The following is a 5,238-nucleotide window of genomic DNA, read 5'->3' on the forward strand; positions in this document are numbered from 1 at the left end:
CTCCCGGCCACCACAGCCTCGACCTGCTGGGCTCCAGCGATCCTTCCGCCTCAGCCTTCCAAGTAGCTGGAACTACAGGCGTACGCTACCACACCAGGCTAATTTTTTGATTTATTGTAGAGATGAGGGCTCACCAAGTTGCCCAGGCAGGTCTCGAACCCGCGGGCTCAGGCAATATCTGATATTATGTCATGACGATGGGGAAGAGCCTGGCAAGGACAGAAAGAAGCTGGACGCTGAGGGCGAGTGTCAACATTGGGGAGGTGGTTTCTGGGCATCGAGCAGGGAGAGGAGAGTCCTGCAGAGAGACTTGGGAAAAGCATTCCAAGCAGAGGGAACAGTTAGTGAGGAAACCTTGGAGTCAGAAAGTAACTGGGATGGGGTTGAGGAGGGGAGGAGAGACCAGGTCCCAGTGATATCTACACAAACCCTGGATCCAGGTGTTAGGGACAACCCTGGAGAAACTCCCTAAATGGGGTCTGAGAGCCTCTGACTCTAAGTAATGAGTTTGTCCACCAATTAGAAGTGAAAGGTATATACAAATTGGAAGCATTGGCTGCTATATATTTTTTTTTTCTTTTTTTTTTTTTTAATTCTCACTCTGTCACCCAGTGGCACAATTATGGCTCACCTCACTGCAGCCTTGACCTTCTGGGCTCAGGCAATCCTTCCATCTCAGCCTCCTGAGTAGCTAGAACTACAGTTTTGCACCACCACACATGGCTTATTTTTTAAATTTTTGCAGAAACAAGGTCTTGCTATGTGGCCCAGGCTGGTCTTGAACTCCTGGGTTCAAGCAGTCCTCCCACCCTAGTCTCCCAAAGTGCTGAGATTACAGGAGTGAGCCACCACGCCCAGTCAATCAGCTGCCAATCTACTTCCAAAAAGACAGACTCCTATCTGCAATGCGGAAGGGACTCATACAACACCTTTTTTTTTTTTAATTTGGGAATCCTGTTTGCTGGTTCCTTTGATGTGTATCTTTATAATTAAAATAGGGAGATGGGCCCAGTATGGTGGCTCACACCTGTAATCCCAACACTTTGGGAAGCTAAGGTGGAAGAATCACTTGGGGCCAGAACACTCACTTCAAGATCAGTCTGGGAAGCATAGCGAGACTCCCATCTTTATAAAAGTTAAAAGTAAAAGAACAGGCTGGGCATGGTAGCTCACACCTGTAATCCCAGCACTTTGGGAGGTGGAGGTGAGAGGATTGCCTGAGCTCATGGGTTCGAGACCAGCCTGGAAACTTGGTGAGATCTCATCTCTACAATAAATCACAAAAATTAACTGGGCGCAGTGGCGTGCCTGTATTTCCAGCTACTTGGAAGGCTGAGGCGGAAGGATCGCCTGAGCCCAGCAGGTTGAGGATGCAGTGGCTGTGAGTGTGCCACTGCACTCCAGCCTAGGCAACAGGGTGAAACTCTGACTCAAAAAATTAAAAAGAAAACATAAAAAAATAAAATAGGGAGAGATTTATCACTCCGCATCCCAAATAAACCAAACGTAAGTTATAGTTTGCTATCACCAGAGATCCCAACTGTTGGTCCTCAGAGGGTGGCAATGAAAGAGTCAAACAACTCCTGCCCCTTACTGCGGAAGTCAGCTGGTGGTCCCTACAGTGCCAGCTGGGCCAGGGTAAAGCTCCCAACCACCAAGTTGAACACCAGGTGAAGATGCTCCTTGCTGGTGGGGGCTGGAAATGGTGGGTCCTATTCAGCTGCTGTTTGGCAAAGCATCTGCTGGCAAGTGAAGACCCAGTGAAACTCTGACTGATGGCCTGGAATTTCCATCTGCTTGCAATTGAAAGAATTTAAGTAACTTTACCAGGCACCAGAATACTGTACCTAACTTGGGTGGTTCCGTTTAATGAGAAAATAAATATTCCTTTTTACTCAAACTAATTTGTTCAGTTTCCCGTCATTTGCAATCAAGAAAATCCTGGCCAACACTGTCGAATTTCCCCCATCTAGACCAGGTCTAGCTGGCACAAGGATCAGACAACTGAACACCTCCTGCCCAGCTCCGCTGCTATAAAAACCAGTGACTATGGCCCTTCTGACCCCAGGCAGAAAGGGGAGGAACTGAGAACCAGACAGTTCAGCCTCCTAGCAAGAGCAGCAGGATGGCCACAGCTGCAGGGGCTCTAAATCTCCCTCCTGGTTTCTGCCCAGACTTTGTCATTTCCCCTTGATTGTGGAGAGGATGACTCACCTGACCCTTGCCAGCAACTTGGCACCTCTTGACTATTTTCCTCAAACAGGATTCATGAAGACAAGAGAGGAAGCACAGCCTCTTAAGAAGAGGCAGTGCACAAATAGATTATTTCTTCTACAAACCCCAGTACCACACAATTCAATTGAATAGCTACTAGCTTCATGAGGCTATTTCAATTTTAACTAACTAGACGGCTCACACCTGTAATCTGAGTGCCCTCAGAAGCCAAGGTGGGAGGATCCCTTGAGGCCAGGAGTTCAAGACCAGTCTGGGCGACATAGCAAGATTGTCTCTAAAAAAGAAAGGAAGGAAGGAAACAGATAAATAAATAAATTTAAAAATTAGCCAGGTGTGGTGGCATGTACCTGTAGTCCCAGCTATGTGGGAGGAGGATTGCTTGAGCCCAGGAGTTTGAGGCTGCAGTGAGCTATGATCGCACCACTGCACTCCAGCACTCCGTTTATTGTTGATCATTTATTGTTGTTGTGCACCAGGCAGCTTGCACTCAGGCCCTTCTCATCTGCCCCTCCACAAGTCCACAGGGCAAGCCTCAATCTGGATTCACTCAGGAACCACACAAAGCTCAGAGAGGTCAAGGCACTAGAAAATGGGAGGGACAAGGTCTCTACTGGGACTTTTTCCCCGGCATCACTCATGAGAGATGGAGACGAGTGGACAAGTACTAGGGGACTTGATTTACCTCTGGCAATGGGCCACCTACCGTTGACAATAGGTTCTCATATCAGACAATCCCATGTGAGCTGTCCCTGGGTCCTTGGAAGGGCTGCCTTTCAAGGGTCTGCCCACCTAGGCCCAGTCTTTGAAAGACACCACCTGAGGACCAGGAAGGTTGCAGCACATAAGAGAAACCTGGGAGGCAGAGGGGTCAAAACACAGACATTTCTCTCTGGACAAAGAGGAGAGGGACTGATTTGAATTTTTTGAAAGCTATCTGGACCCTGAGTCCCTTATCTTTGCATTTCCATGGCACAGATCGGTCTGTGGCCTGTTAGGAACTGTGCCACACAGCAGGAAGTGAGAAGCTTCATCTGTATTTACAGCTGCTCCTCATGGCTTGTATTACCACCTGTTCCTTCTTCTGTCAGATCAGCAGTGGCATTAGATTTTCAGAGGACCGTGAACTCTGTTGTGAACTGTACATGTGAGAAATCTAGGTTACACATGCCTAATGCCGCCGCTGATCTGCACAATGAATGTGATGTGCTTGAATCATCCCGAAACCAATACCCTCACCTTGTCCGTGGAAAAACTGTCTTCCACGAAACCGCTCCCTGATGCCAAAAAGGTCGGGGACCTCTGTTCTAGATAACACCTGCTTGACACAGCACAGGGATTCACAATTCATTTGTTGAGAAGGGGAAAGGCAGGATGCAGGGCCTCTAAGAGTGAGGGGGCGTGGCCCAAAGAGCCTGCAGGGCAGACGTATTGGGGGAAACTGAGGGATGAGAGTTGTTCTGAGGGAGCCCTGATGGTTGCTGTCTGCTCTTTACCCGATCCAGTCTGGACTGCCCCTTCCCTTTAAGTCACAGCGCACGGGAAAGGCTGGCATGCATGCGGCTGGGCACAGGCCCCAGCCACACCAGGCACCTCCACCACGAGCCATGAGCCCAGCCCTGGCCCTCTGCTCAGCTCTTCGCTGGACAGCTCCATCTCCTTGCGATGCGCTCAAAACATGGCTGCAAATAGCAGTTAGGCAAGAGTAATTAAAGGCAATGTTATCTCAGTCAGTTTCTCATTAGCCACGTAATTAGGCTGCTGAAAATAATTAACATTCCTTTTGACAAAGGAAACAGAGGACCCATTACATTCATTAGGACGGCTGAGAAGAGAATTTAGAAATAAGACTCACAGAGGTGATATAGCTTTCTCAAGGTTACAGGGCTAGAAGGTGCCAGTGCTGGGATGGGAAGCCAAGCAGTGGCCTGTGGGTTCTGTGCTAGCTAGAGGAGCAGCTCTGGGGCCCCAAGTTTGCAGGCTGCACATCCGGACACAGCAGGGCCCTGAGTTGGTGATTAGTGTGTTTGGAGCGGTGAGGCCAGGCACGCCCCCATGCCTGGTCTCTCCACATTTCTGTGCCCTGGACACTGGGGTAGAGAGGCAGGGGACATCTAGACCGGCTCCTGCCAGCACAAGCAGGCACATCCCACCCTTGTCCATAGTCAGTGGTGGCTGGCTCTAGTGCACACAGTCAGCGTTCACAGAGGGGTGACCAGAAACCTTAAGAGATGACAAGAGGCACACGCAACCAAGGCTCAGCCAACATTTGACAGGAACCAAGGCTGCAGATGAAGCACCAAATTTTAAAACAGAAGAAGTTCTAGCTAGGAAACACAATTATGAGCTAACAGAATGAAATGTTTTTAAAAGCATTATTAATGTTCTCTGAGGGATAAGAAGGGCTAGTGCGTCCATGAAACAAACAAACAAAAAAATGCTGTTACCAAAAAAAAAAAAAAGCTAAATATCTTAAAAATGAAGGAAATATGTCATGATTGACATCCAGTTAGCTCTGGATGATAGAATAGTGCAACTTTTTATTAAAAACTCTGTACAGTCCTTCTTTGGTATCCACAGGGCACTGGTTTCCACCCCCTAACAGACACCCAAGCCCCCAATGCCTAAGTCCCCAAGTCCCTCATATAAAATGGCATGGTGGCCAGGCTCAGTGACTCATGCCTATAATCTAAATACTTTGGGAGGCTGAGGCAAGAGGATGGCTTGAGTCCAAGAGTTTGAGAGCTTAGACAACATAGTGAGACCTTGTATCTACAAAAAATAAAAAATCAGCTGGGCATGATGATGCACACTTGTAGGCCCAGCTACTTGGGAAGCTGAAGTGGGAGGATCACCTGAGCCCAGGATGTCGAAGCTGCAGTGAGCCGTGATTATGCCACTGTACTCCAGCCTGAGTGACAGCGTGAGACCCTGGCTCAATAAAAAAATAAATAAATAACATGGTATCTGTATATATTGTTATATTTGCATATAACCTATGCACAT

Source organism: Carlito syrichta, unplaced genomic scaffold (assembly GCF_000164805.1).
Source record: "Carlito syrichta isolate Samal-C Ts95f unplaced genomic scaffold, Tarsius_syrichta-2.0.1 Scaffold113598, whole genome shotgun sequence".
Classification (NCBI taxonomy): Eukaryota; Metazoa; Chordata; class Mammalia; order Primates; family Tarsiidae; genus Carlito; species Carlito syrichta.